Source organism: Buteo buteo, chromosome 12, assembly GCF_964188355.1.
Source record: "Buteo buteo chromosome 12, bButBut1.hap1.1, whole genome shotgun sequence".
Lineage (NCBI taxonomy): Eukaryota > Metazoa > Chordata > Aves > Accipitriformes > Accipitridae > Buteo > Buteo buteo.
Genome location: NC_134182.1, coordinates 15,375,046 through 15,389,829, shown reverse-complemented (window position 1 = coordinate 15,389,829; position 14,784 = coordinate 15,375,046). Strand labels below are relative to the sequence as shown.

Sequence of the window (14,784 nt, the reverse complement as noted above, 5' to 3'; positions counted from 1 at the left end):
CGCTCGGTGCACGTGAGCAGGCTGCAGTGCATCGCCGCTCGCTCACGTTGGGGGCATCAGGCTACCCGGTGCTGGGGTCAGGCAGGGCTTGGCCAGCTGCATGGGAAACAAACAGCAGCTCCTTCTGGAAAACAGAGGGAGGGGGCCCAGTCTCCACGCACCTCTTGAAACAAGGTTATAAGATTTAGCTTAGGAATGCCAACACGCTTTTCCTGCGTGGATCCTGCAGGCACACCTGTGGTACCTAGCAGAGACTGCAAAACTTTACACAGAGTGGACCGCTCTCGCTGCTGTAAAATAGGAATAGCACTCATACCAAATCTGATATGCAAAGTAAGAGGGAGAATCTGAATTTTAAAGCTCTCCCTGTATCACCATCCCATTCACCTATAGCTCCTGTGCACACCAATCTCCCCAGACTGGCACCTCAGTTACGCATCAGATAATACCCCCCAAGAGCTATTTTTTTTCAATTTGGAGAAATATCCAGTGCAAACTCTCATTGGCTTATTCTTCTTTTAACTCACTACAAAATGTCTCTGGTTTTGAGGAGGAGGAAGGTAGAAGGGGTGTGCAGGCTAGTGCATTTTAAATTTTAAGGGAAAGAACCCCTCCAAAGTACAAAATCTTTCAAAGACAGACTTATGTGTCTTGTGAAACTTGTGTGCGACTGCTCTTTAAAACTTGCACCACACTCTGCCTCCTTCACCCTCTGACACATAGCAAGAAAACTGGATTCAAAATGAGATTGCACCATGGTGAATTCATTCCTTGAATTGCATCATACGTTTCAGCAATACACAGCGTGGGAACACGTCGATTAGCTCTTGCTTTGAAGAAATTGGATTTGCAAAGGTCAGCAGTGGCTCGGCCCATTTCTCAGCAGATCTTTGGCTTGCTTTCTATCCCGGGACTAGCAGGGAGGAGGTCAGAGAGGAATGACAAAAAGAAAGAGCTTTTTGAAGTGAGCCCAAAGAATCTGACCGTGCTGGCAGCAGTGTGGAGGCTTCTTTTGCTCAGAGCTAATAAATAGGTAGATTTTAAACCAAATTTATGGCAATAACTTTCTGGGTTTACTTTATGTATTAAACAATTCATTATTTTCCTATAAACTTAGAAATGCTTTCCAGTGTAATTTTCAGTCTGGCGAGAGCTGCCTGAAGCTAATCCACAGAAAGAGCCTGCTCACCCTCCCCCATCCATCCCTCTTTTTGTGCAAAAGGGAGCAGCCAGCCTGGAAAAAAGGTGGAAGGAGGCAAAGCTCAGCCCCCAGTGGAAGTACGAAACCCAGGGAGTTTGTGCTCTGTATTTCTCCTTTGAAACACATCTCCCAGTTGTTTAGCTTGTTCCCATGCCAGCATACTGAGACAGAGGTAGCTTCATTACCCTTTTGAGCCGGAAAACCCACAAAATATTTTGGCCATCCTCCACACCTTATTAACATAAACTGGAGTTTCCTCCCACTGTTGGCAGGGCAGGGTGCTGGGAACATGTGATCAAGGCATTTCAGCGGCTGTCGCCAAGGTTCGCTTTGGGCCCGCGGTGAAGGATTGCTCCTGGATCCCAAACAGGGGGTTGCTGCGGGCACTTACACCGGAAAGCCACAAAAGAGGGAAGGAGGTAGGGGAAAAAGAAATGAGGGCAGGTTAGAAAGGAACCCAAGAATACCAGCAAGCCTGAGTTCCTTCACCTGTAAATATTAAACATCTCTTGCAGAAATATAGTATGCACAAACAGAAATTTGTCTCCTAGAAAACTGGGAATAATGGACTTTTTTGCTCCGTTGGTGTATTTTTTCAGCAGGTTCCTCTCATATGCCTTGATTTCTCCAGCTTTAAAGCCTCTTGAAGGCTTGTGGTGTGGGGAGAGAGTCGAGAGAATAGCTCCAGCTGCTGTCGCAGGTCTCTGTGAGCTGTAAAAATTTGCTTTTCCCTGGCTCTTCCAACAAGTAACATTTCAGCATTCTGGCATAAAATATAATTTAAAAAGTATCCAAATCATAGAAGACCAAATCCTGATGACCTGCAGGTTCCTGTTAAGTAGCCAGTACCAATCCAGGTGGATTTTCCCTGTCATTAACTGAACAAAAGCTGAATGCCAGCCTTTGCCCTGACTAATTTATTCGACTTAGAGAATTCCCTTCGGGAGTCCGTCCCAGGGACTCCCAGAGGTCTGGCTGTTGCAGAAGGTGCCAGCAGGAATACTGCAGATCTTGGGAAACCTGCTGGAGGGGAGCATTTACAGCATATATAAAAGAGGTGTAGGGCAGAGCGTTTCAGGCAGACAAAGAAGACGAAAAGAGAGTGGCTATCGTCAAAATGACAGATGAGTGATGTTCCTGTGACCTAACAGGAAGTAATAAATGCTGGTTTTAGGCTTTTAGTGGGGAAATGGCTTTTTCACCTACTGCTGCATAACTGCATCAGGCTTCCACCAATATCTAATCATCTCCATGAATGAATGAGTCTATGGAGGGCTTGTAACAACTCTGCCAAGGAGATGGTGCCAGCTCCCCTTGCAAGTGTTATGCTACCACAGATCCAGGCATACCCTGCAGTGTCTCTTTACCTCACATACAGCAACACTTTAGCTGAGCCTTCACTTTCCTGTTACAGATGTGGAGGCAAGTAGGGGATCTGAGTAAGGTTCCCCGGCTAAGGGGATCTCACTTCAGAAATAGCACTTTGTGCTAAATACGAGATCCCATCTCAGGGTTTGGTTAGAGAATCCTTTCTAGGAATATATTTTTTAATTCAGTTGTTTGCCACAGAATTTGACCTGTAGGAAATTGTCACTTATGGACACACACGTCATTTGCAAATTTTGCATATGTGTATGTGCAGGTAAACATGTATCTAACATGCTTAGGCATAAGGAAGTGTATCTGGATTACCTGTGCACAGCTGTTCTTGCTCAGCCATCATATCCCAGAACTAGCTTCTTTTTTATATTTAGCATCCTCTTGTCTCTCTGTTTGCATTTTTAACAGATTCTTTCATGTTTGAAATTTTTATCAACACTTACTTCAGCTTTCTTCAGTGGAGAAAGGTGTCCTTACTGCACCTTTCACATATGAATAAGCTTCATAACTGAAAACATGAAGTGCTGGCTTTAGCTTTCTTTTTTCAAAAACAAAACAAAGAAAGTCAGAAGGTTAAACAATTACAGTTGAGGCTACCCTTGCTGAGCTTCAATAAAAAAAAAAAAAAGAAAAGATTCGTCTGAACGCACTTTTTTTTATTAAAAAAAGAATGCACATAAATTACAGATGCTGACTGTGTAGTCATTCTTTTTATGAGGTGTTTCCCTACACCCATATATGATTTCCACATATACATTCCCTGTTGGTCTGAAAACTGCTCACATGGAACTGGTGTTTTTCTTAATAAATTGTCCACAGAATCTGTATTTCATCTCGGATGTAAAAAGTTCATTAGGGAAAAAAAGCATCCCAGTGTCTTGGTGGAAAGCAATACCAGACACTATCCAAGCTAAAAAAAGATCTGCCTGCTGACTGCATAGCATTTTTTTTTCCTGCTTTTCTACTTAATTATTTTCCATAATTTAATAAAATCCAATACAATATAGCATACTATTACGGTGCCTGCAGTAACAACCATCTAGTCCAGAGCAGAAAAAAGCAATTCTGTTTTGCTGAGGATTTCAGCATGTTAAATTTTGTTTTCTTTAAAATTCTCTTGGAGAGGGAATAGGCACCTAGCTCTGAAACAGTCTGTATCCGAGCACAGAAACCCCGAAGTTCTCTGCTCTGAAAGAGCTTGTTTGATGGGATGCCCTCAAACCATGCAGCGTGGAAACTGGGAACTGCTCCAGATCTGCTTACCAGGGACTTCTCACCAGGGAAAATCACTGGAACGAGAATCAGATGTTCCATATGGGATGCTCAGCTGTAAAACTGAGAAAGTATTAAAAATATGAAATTGTGAAAAAAATTCCCCAGAGCACACATGAAAATGAAAATCCACATTCATCTTTACCTCTGTTACTCCATGTAGAAAAGAGGCAATGCTAAACTAAACTGGGTGGCCACATATCAAGGGTCATCTGCTGCTCTTTCTGTCAAAGCGCAGCTGTCTCCTGAAGACACAGTGAGCTCAGCAGAGACCGAGTGAAGAATGTGCTCCTAAGAGATTCCTTCTTCTAGAGAAAGCCGCTTGGTTTGACAAACTGTTGGATGTGCCTCAGAATGTGACGGACGGGGGACATTTTTAGCAACACTTCACTGAACTAGTGTAGAGGAGTGTGGTCCCCAAAAGTGCAATTGCTTTCATTCCCATAATTTACTTTCATCTGTCTTTTTCAAAACCTTCCCTAATTAAGCTTAATTGCCGTGCAGTCACACATTAGTGCAACATTCTGTCCACTTATGGACTACTCATAAAATGTTTCATAGCATTAACCCTGGAAAGTGGTAGATTGCTTGTTTTGTTCTGTTTTCTAATGTGCATAAGTGCCTATAATGCATAGTGATGGCTTTCTGGAACTGATACTTGACTCTGATTATCATGAAAAGATTCTTAGTTTATATCAGAAAGTTAGAGAGGTCAGAAGGTTGTTTGTGTTTTGGGAAAAACAAGAATTTATGATGATTTGGAAACTAGTATCTTTGGTGCAGAACTCAGACACGGGGATTCCCAGCTCTTTGTAGTATTTAACTCCTTCTTAGGACAGTTATGGGCCAGACCATAACAACTTGGATACCCTCAGCTTTTGTGAGTTAACTAGGTTCTCCGCATCACTTAAGTCTCAGTGACTTAGACTCACAGTAACCAGTGATCTGATGACCTAATGAAACCCATGAAAACTATCTTTAAAGCTGGACAAAGGTCTAGTCTGGATGATGCCTCTAAATAGTTCATAGGAGCTGATCCATAACAGTATTAGAAATAGTAAAACAAAACAACAGCAACTCAGAATTGCAGGGAAGCACACCGAAATAGTCTTTTAAGCAGATGATTCTCTAAAACTACAGTTTATCTGAGTGCAGTAGCTCTCATACCTTTGAAGTCAAGAAGTCCCCTGAATTTCTAGGATGCTCAAGCAAAAGCAGCAAGTACCAGGTACCTGAGAAGAAAGGTGCTCCCAATATGCTTCCAGACAGAAATGCTCAGTCAAGCTGGGTGGGCTGAAACTTCACACGACCAGAGGGACAATGACCAAAAAGGCAAGCAGAAAGTAGTGTTAGACAAGAAAATCAGAACTTTTGTAGCAATAAGACAACATCATATTTTATAGCATGGAGATATAACATGAGGGAACTCCATTCTCACTCACTTTGGTGAGAGTCAGAGTTCACACAACATGACTAAAAATTTGATTTACCATTTGCACTGGCTAGTCTTTCCTATGGTTCCTGAGCACTGTGCGACAATGCCAATATTCTTGCCACTGCTAGAAATAATTTTCTTAGTCTAGAAATGACAAAGAGAAAGGAAAGAAAAAAATTTAGGTCCAGGTTAATATTTCTAAATTATTAATAAGTGATTACGTTTCATCTAGTCCTTTCCAAAGCTTTCAAGCTTTGTAGGATGTATATGTTGCAAAGGGAAAAATAAAAGGAGAAATACCAAGAACTCTCTAACCAGCAAGGACTAGTTGCACATGTAACTTATTAGCTAAATTTGTCCAAACTACAGGGTGCTAGAGAGAAGCACATTCCTTGAAAATAGTGGGGCTATTACATTATACATGTGAGACAAAAGGAAAATAGAGAATAGGAGATACACACTTTATTGCCTGTGAGCCCAGAGGAAAGTTCTGATGACAATTTAATTTTTTAATGTCAGGAAAAATCATTCTTTTCAGTCACACCTTTATGAATTTCAAAACTGAGCAACCTCCCCCCTACTTCTAGCTTAATTGATTTGAATAAAAATTCAAACATACAATTTTTATTTTGTTTAATAAAAGCTAGAAAAATTCAAATGACACAAAATGTCTTCAAAAATTTCTTACTTTAAAGCCACACAAGCAAAAACTCATTGTTATCAATGTTGATACTATCTTTGTCCCTTATTTATCACCCAGCCCTAGCATTTTTTCTGGGTGGGAGCAGTGCAAGGCAAACACTCATGGGCAAACTGAAGTGACAAGCAAGTAAAACAGAGCAAAGAAAATGAAAAGTGTGTACTTGCTCTGCCAACTATCCTGCAGGATACTGAGGATATCATAGCTGCATTGAGTTAGTCCTAGAATTTTAATTGGTCATTATAGAGGAAATCTGACATATATTGTTAAAGAGAACCCCCCAGCTCAGAAATGCTGGAATAAATTAACATGTTGCAATCCCACTGACACCACCAGCATCATTCATTCCCAGGGAGAAAATGGTGTTGTCTTTTGTTTTGTCAAGTAGGATTCATTCCTTCAATTTCAAATTCTCTTTCAAATGTTAACATGTCTAGATGGCATAAATGTGGCAATCTGGAGACTACCATACAAGGGAGGCAGGCTTGTTTGCTACAGGGCTTCTGCACTTTGGGTCCTCCGTGTCTGGGGTGCAGACTAATCCAAGGGGTAGAGGCAGTAGGGTTAGGATATGTATGTTATGGAATATGGCAATCTAGAATGGCCTTGTGGTTATTTACTCAGAGAAAGTGTGGTGCCACCTCTCTGTGATTGTATCTATGCATCTTTTTACTTGCTTTTAAAAATAAGCAAAATATCCAATCTCTAAAAATACCAACTACTCAAAAATATACAGTTCCTTAGGGAGAAGAGGTTACAACATAATTGTGTTGTACAAATGTTTGCCTGTCGTCTGTTTGCTCTTTCCCCACAGTTTTAACTCCATTTTACAGAAGGGCAGAGGTCTCAATCAGTGTCAAGTTCTTACAAGTCCTGTGCAAAATGGGGACAGCCCACGACCACGCATGCAGCAGCGCTGCCCTGGCCACACTACGGTCTTTCTTGCCAGGTGCTGGAGGCACGAAGGACAGGGAGGGCTGGTGGTGGTGGAGAGCTGGAAAGCAGACAATGAGGCTGAAGAGACAGAAATCTATAGGAAATGAGGCCTCTTTAGTTTGGCTGCCTGTGGGTTGACTTGTTAACTGATTTATACCATTTTTATCCCCTCAGTTCTTGAGTTCTGCTGAAGATTATTTTTCTGCCAATGATGCTTTCCAGGAAAAAACTGCAGCACTTGCTTCTAAACTCCTGACAGTATTATTTATATGCTGAACAAGGGGGCACAGAAAACAAGCTTTTTCTTATGTTTTGCTTTAACCTTGCTGATGCCTTTTCAGTGAACTGTAAGCCAAATTCTTCATTTCACTGATTTAACAAGTATGTAGATACTGACATCCCCAGTCTTGCTTTTCCAGGTCAAGATCAGGTTTTGTTGGAGACCAGCTGAGCCTGCAGACCTCCAAGTCTATTTTCTCATAAACGCCAGTCTCACGGATTTTAGTGGGAGAGCATCTGTGGGCTGGGGGCTTGGTACCTACCTGTGTGTAGTACATACTTGCGTTTAATTCTGAGATGCAGCTACCCTGATGGTTATAATCCTGTCCCACAGAAAGCAGTATTAAGTACAGGGCCTGTTCCTATAGACTCGGTTCAAATGTGGTTAATCAAATGAATTCATATTCTGTAGGTTTCAGTACTCCTGAGAGTAACAGAAATCCAGTGACACCAACAAATTGTGATTAAAAATGCAGGAAGCCTCATAAGGGAATGATTGAAGCTTTCCTACTTTGTTTTGATTAATATTTAATTCTAGTACAGACAGAAGCAAGAATACAGTTGAGGCTGAAAAAAGCATTTGTTCTAATGAAAGTGTTTTGCTCGCTAACAGTATTATCACTCAGTGGATAACAAAAGAACTGTGAACTCTATTGATTTAAATAACCCCACAACTATTTAGGAAACCAAATATATATTTAGGGTCCTAGGCAACAAACATCAGTTACCTGATGTACCCCAGGACAGAAACACACATTCATGATTATATACAGTAATACCATTTCACAGTTTGTCTGGATGAAAAGCGTCAATTAAGTTTGTATTGTTGATGTCCAGATCACTACAATCTAAATACATACAAACCTGGACAATCTAGTCCAGACCAAGAGAAGCACCTTTCCACCTGGGAGGAAGTAACAAATGCTATCACTCACCCAGTGGGTGCGTGGGGCAAGAGGGCCCCGGTGCAGTCAGCTGTCAGGAGCATGGCTTCTGCGGGGCTAGCTGCCCACCCTCGCATCCTCCCTGGCAGCGGTAACTTGCTGGAAGCCCACAGCCCACCTCTGTGTTCTGCTGGTTATGGCATCTACAAAAGGGAAAAAGGGCTTAAGTGAATCCAGTAATTATTAATGCTTCTTACTACGTCTTTACAGGTATGCTTTGGCTGTGATGCAAATCATTAATTTAGAGTAATGACGCCTCAAGCTCAGTAACTGACATCCTGCATCATCTTTCTAAGTCTAAAGTTTTAGAAAGATCATCTCAAAATTAAAGTTTGAGTTAGCTGCGGTAGAAGGAAGACAATTTCTGCCATTCCTTGCACTCAAGCAACCAGGCAACGTTACGCTCACTGAAGTTTCATAAAAGATTGAGATCAATAAATCCTTTCTACCTTCTAGTAAGGAAAAAACCATGATGTGCTGCTGTAGCTTGGGAAAATATAAACTTTGAGGACCTACTTCTGATGCCATTTCAGAATTGCTTTAATGGTTTGCCTGCTGTCCTCATTGTAATGGTTTGTATCACCGTCCAGGAAAAATGTACTGCAGCAGTGTACTTATTCATGATGAAAATACCACATGGGTAACACTCAGGAATATTGGAACCAGCCTATATGTATATGCACATATAGTTAGAATTACAATTTTTTTAAACAAAATCATACCCCCCCCCCCAGTAACTCTGTCTTGAGCCTAATAAGCACAGCAATGTCACAGTCCAGAAGTGTATAACTTTGCATATTTAAATGTATCCGTATAAATATTCGACTGAATAATTTTATCTGCCTCAAGAATTGAAAAAAATTATCCAAACAGAAGTTCTTTGCCCTTTAGGTAGACTTCAACTGTTAGAAAAAGCCCAGAATCCAAGCCAACAACACAACACCAACAATAACAAAAATATTTATTCTTTCTGCTGAAGCCATTACCCAACTTCCCAGCGCTAATCCTGAACTCTGCCTCTTGCTAGCACCGTGCTGTAAGTACGACAAAGGGCAGACAAGAGTACCAGACAATATAAACTGAAACGCTAGCTTGAGCGTAACTGGAGTACTGTGTTCTGCCAGACCCTGGCGAGCCTGAACTCGCACAGCTTTTACTGGCAGGTCATTAGAGAAAGCTCAGCTGCGGTTACTGCTCAGGCGGGCAGAGCCAAGGGCACCGCGGGACGGGGGCCAGGACGCCCAGCACCGCACACCCCGGGGCTGCGGTGCCTCCGTCAGTCTAGTAGGGGGAAAGTAATGCATGATAATTGTGCTGCATGACTTAATTTAGAGGAAGCCCTGACTTACAGAAACAGCAGGTTCTGTTTTGGGAAGGGACAGACCCTCTGGACCTACCGAGCACTGTGGGAACAGTTCTGTTGCTCTTATTCACACTAAGCAGGCCTGTTCCCCCAAGCAGACCCAAACACGTACATGAACTCTGTATAAATAAGGTTATAAAGCTACTAACGTTCTTTAACCATAAAGAGATAATACCAACCATGAAACCTGAGGGGCTTTTTCTTGTCTCCTGCACATATGAAAGATGGCATTAAAAGAGATTAGTTTAAACCACTTGCAATTTCCTTCATGCAATAAAAGATTTTCTTTGCTTGGAATTTCCTATTTATGGTGTGTATTTGGACTCAGTATAACATAATACTTCCCTCAGTATCCCTGCTTTTAATGATGCTAGCAGTATTTGAGCCATTCATCAAACGTGACAATTGAAACAGCTAGGAGTTAATGGGAGCATGAGCAGTTTGACAAACACAGTCTATTTGACAAGGCTGAGGTCAGGACTAAAAGAACTGCTCTTGGTTAAATAAACAGAAAAGCAACAAAGTAAAAGCAAAATCTTTGCAGCCATTTATCAACTTTAAAAGCCTTTTTGTTATAAGAAACATAAAGTGAAGCTGCACACAGAGATGGCAATTAAGTGGGGTTGGAAGAATTCAGTTGGCCTCTTTTTTAGGTGAAATTAAAAAGCCCAGTTAAAACTGAAGGATTATGTCCATAAAACTGACATGCAGCTACCTAATACCAAAACCTACACTTTAGAGCTATCTGCTTCTGAACTGACTGACTTAAAGAATCCAGCCTTTTCTGAGATAACAGACTGATTCAGGTGGCATTGAAAGGAGAACAATATGACAAGAGACAACTTTCCTGATGTCTGCAAAGCAGGAGAGCGCTGTGTACGTGTGTTCAGGACCACAGCTGAGACTCCATCTATCCACTGCTGCTTCAATAACAAATGTACCTGTTATTAATCTATGCAGGGGCCTTCCAAAGAGACTTTGTAAAATATCAGAGGTTTGTATTTAGACACAATATTGCCTGTAGGAAATTCCTGGATGTCAAATGACTCATGGAAGCTAATAATTATCGCACCCACTAACTTTCTCCCTTTACTTGGTTCGTGGACCATCTGGGTTTTTTTGACTTGGGGACATTAGTTTGGGCTCATCTTCTTTTTTCCTCTGTCCAAGACTCTGGAGAGTCTTGGAAAAGTAGAAGCACTGAATCCATTCTTGTGCTCCCTGAGTAAAGTGGCTTTCAGTGCATGCAGCGCACACACGAAAACAAAGGGTAATTTCTCTACTCTTTTCTTTTAAGTGCACATAGGCATGCAAAATCAAATCCTTACCATCCTGGGTTCAGTCTTGCATCCCATATACGAAAGAGAGTCTCCAGGCATTATAGTGTTGACTTCAATGGGAACAAGACTGACTTTCCTGTGATTCAGCTTTCCTGCTGTTTAGATTTGGGAATGAAAATATTCTCATGACTAGATAAGACAATACAGATTTAGGCACTTGGAAATTCTTGGACATTATAGCTATGCAGAGTATTTTTTAATCATTTGCCTACCATTACCTTATGTAATCATTTATATCACTGTCCAGAAACCATCAGTACCATTAGGGAATTTCCATCAGAAGAAAGTAATCTGGCAAAACTCAGTAAGCTTTTGCAATTCTGAAGTTTCAGGAAAGGCCTTTATGGCTTTTGGGCTGGACATGTTGCCAGATGAAAAAGCCCTTTTCTTCTGAGACTTCTCCATCCTTTCTATTGCTTTCATGCTTTTATGGCTATTGGCAGTTTAGAGACAATAAAGAAAAAAGGCATGTATCGAGGCACAAAGACAGCAAAATGACTAAGAATAGTTATAAATTTACAGATTAATTTTGTGCATCTTACTCGTTTCTCTAATAACTTTTCATTTTTTCTTTCATAAAGCAATTTGTACAACTAACTAATATATTTAACAACTATTGCTCCTGGAAAACCATGAAAGACTTCTTTTCCTGGAAGTGATTGATTATAGTCTGGACAAATGAAATAGTTTTCCCTCTCCTCTTCTCATTATGCTTTGAGAAAGACACCCATTACAGGAGCACTGTGCAGCCATTTGAAGCTAGGAAATGTATTCCATTTAGCCTGTCAAACAAAGTTTAACTGCTGTCTTAACTCTGCCTCTTTTCCAAACCTTCTTTTCAAGACTACACTAATATAACCTAATTTTGACAGAGCATTCTGGATTCTGAGTAGCTCTGACTCTTGAGCTCTTTTCCATCTGGAATGGGTTTTTCATCTGCTTAATCCCAGGGCTTTCTGGTTAGTTTTGTTTAGTTGTTTTGTAATATACAACCTAAAGCTGTCTTAGAAAATAATTTATAGCACTCATTTGGAGTCCTTTTTGGAACTTTCTATTTAGGAAAAAAAAAAAAAAATCAACCGAACAAAGCTCAATCCTAGTTTTACTTTTCAATAAAAATGTTTTTACCCAAAATACTGGCATGGGTGTCTGAAGACTGCACCATTCTTTCCAAAGTCAACAACACAAACATCTTTTCTAATAGACATAAATAGTTACTTTGTGTCATGGTTACATTGTGTTTGGTTTTTTTTTTCTGTGTTCAAAAACATATAAAAAGACATTAAAAATATTCAGTGTGACAAACATTCAATAATATGATTGTACCTAACCTACAGTAAAGTAGGATCCTGGAACAGAGCATAAGAACAGTGATGCTAATTTTAAGATGAAACTTCATGAGTACATGCAGAATATATACAAATTGCATTACTAACATTTTTACTCATGTAGTCACATAATAGTGAGGTCTGGATTCAAAGATTCAGGAGATCTTCTACAGTTTCATATCTCTTGTAAACGTTTTATGGGTGGAATTATTCCTCAGTGCTATACAAAGAAAACGCCATTTCACAAAGGAGGGTTTGTTACCTACTTGAATATTGGTTGGCTTTTTTTTTTTAAACTTCTGTGATCAGCAGTGTGCTAAACTGCTTAAGGAAATCAACCCCATTCATGCTTTTACCCTCTTTTCTTAACCAAATGGAGTTGGTGCTGAGAGATTTTCAGTGCAACAATGGTAAAAGTCTTCCCTTTAGTCTAGTCCTGGGGAGGTGGAGGTTAGGATCAAGATTTTATTTTCACTTTGCAATATTATTGTAATAAAAAAATAATAACAAAGCCATTATTATTATTATTATCATTATTATTATTATATTCATGCACTGACAGCCTACCAAAATCCTTTCCAGAATTCATCCTCACACCTTCTCCATACTTGGTCTCCAAGAAGGACCCCTAAATAAAAAGCAGTATGCATGAGGCACAAGGAGTAAGAGGGACAGGAGGACAGAGTGGTTTAGGAGAGTCTTGCTTTGGCCAACCCGAGGATAGGACTGTCAGGTGCTAATGACCAGGCTTTAATTAGTCCTCAAATCAAGAACTAGGAAAAGATACATGCTACAAAATAGGAATTGCATCTTTCTGGTTCTCAGGAGGTAATATTCCAATTTTTGTTGTATTTTATTTTAATAATAGTCATTCAGTACACACAAAACACACTTGTTCACTATGTTTATAATTAAGTTAGTGCATTAATAGAAAATACTACTTTGTGCCACATCAGGTTATGCTGACTAATAAATCTTTTTTTTAAGCTATGTGTCTGTATGTATCCTTTTTCACTGAGAGAAACAGTAAAGTAAATTTACTGGACAGTTACTGATCTCCTAACAACTACACAAACTGCTACATTAGAAGCTTTTACTATGTATGCTATAGAGGGCACAGAGCAGTGTTCAAATCATTCATCTCTCTTGTCATTATTGCTATTATTTGTTGTTAGTCAAGTACCAGAAATGTACTAGGTCTTGTGATACCACTGAGTGGCAGCCCTGTCCCCACATTTATGAAGCCTTTTGATTTTCAATTTTACTAAAAGTCCTAAATCACACCAAGCAGGTAATGACGGACACACCACCAGCTAAATACTTTTACACTTGGGGTGTGGAAGCCAAATGAGGATATGAAAAGACACAATTTAACGGGGGGAAAAAAGAGGGGAAACCTTTTGTTTGTTTCTTTCTTTTTTTTTTTTCTTTTTTCCTTTTTTTCCCCTTTTTGGTTTCTTTGGGTATTATTTCCTGCAGGACAGACCACAGAGTAGGATTTTACTCAATAGGGACAGAATAATATCCACCCCTTGTTATTGCCCCTCACTGTCACTGGGCAGCACGGATGAACTGAGTCTTTAAATAGGATGTGAATAGATAGAACAATATGCCACATACAAATGAGAGGGACCTCATACACATGGTTTCTCCGAAATCGTCACTGAGATGAGATTCTTCTGGGTAGGTAAGGATATATGATTACAGATATAGGCAGAAAGAAAATTGGGCAGTACCTTGAAGACTGCAAGCAAACTAATGGAAGACTTTTCTGATTAAACTTTCAGCCCAGTTTATCTGGCTTCTGTGGCAAGTTATAGTATGAATCTCTCATTGTGCACCAAAACATTATGGGGGAGGGGGGGTATGTGTCATTATTTGACTCATCTGAGGGTTGACAATATTTCAGTATTGTCCACTGGAAAATGAAATTATCTAGATTAAAATGATGGAATGAAATTCAAAGTGCAGGGACTCTGATTTGGCTTGCTTTTTGATAGTGACAATGGGCAGAAAAAGCTTTTTATCAAGATTGCTGCATAGTCACAAGAAATAATTTGCTTTAACCTCAAAATATTTTATAGCTAGAAATTTTCTTCTCAGCCAGACTTCTGTAATTCTATAACTTAATTATAGTTGCCTTCATAAAAAAAAGAAACATTTATTAAATAGCTAGACACTGACCTAGACTCATTTTATGTAAAAATTTACATAGAAAATAGTGATTTGAGACGGTAATCACTTCTCCCTCCTATATCCAATCTGTTGGGTCAATTAATGTGGTCATAAGAGACTACTTGCCCTTTAAGCTAACTCTGAGAAAGACCAGAGCAAAACCAGGCTGCAGTAAAAGACATTCTGCAAGGATGCTGGGCACTTGGGTCATGTGTTAGAGCTCCAAAACCTCTCTTAATGCACTGCAGATGTTACTAAGCTTTGACCCTTTTTAGCTATGTTTTCATTTACTATTTAGGTGGTCACTGTGTTACAGTGTTGCCAAGAGAGCTTTTGAATCAGCTTAAGATGAGAATTAATTGTATTAATTCATCTAGAAGTAACTGAAAATACTGAAAGGGTCAAAATATTAATTGCAGGCCTTCTGTTCT

At 39.9% G+C, this 14,784-nt stretch overlaps 1 long non-coding RNA gene across 4 annotated transcripts in view; it reads right to left on the bottom strand.

Annotated features, from left to right (window-relative positions):
* Positions 1-3,225: 3,225 nt before the first annotated feature.
* LOC142037964 (uncharacterized) overlaps positions 3,226-14,784 on the bottom strand; it is a 165,231-nt gene continuing 153,672 nt past the window's right edge. For 3 of the 4 annotated variants that reach the window (XR_012652479.1, XR_012652477.1, XR_012652478.1), the window contains 4 exons: positions 8,139-8,290; positions 5,344-5,432; positions 5,021-5,152; positions 3,226-3,916 (listed from right to left, as the gene is read on the bottom strand). This is a non-coding gene — a long non-coding RNA (uncharacterized LOC142037964). The remainder of the gene's footprint in view (positions 3,917-5,020; positions 5,153-5,343; positions 5,433-8,138; positions 8,291-14,784) is intronic. The other variant, XR_012652480.1, reaches the window with a different exon arrangement.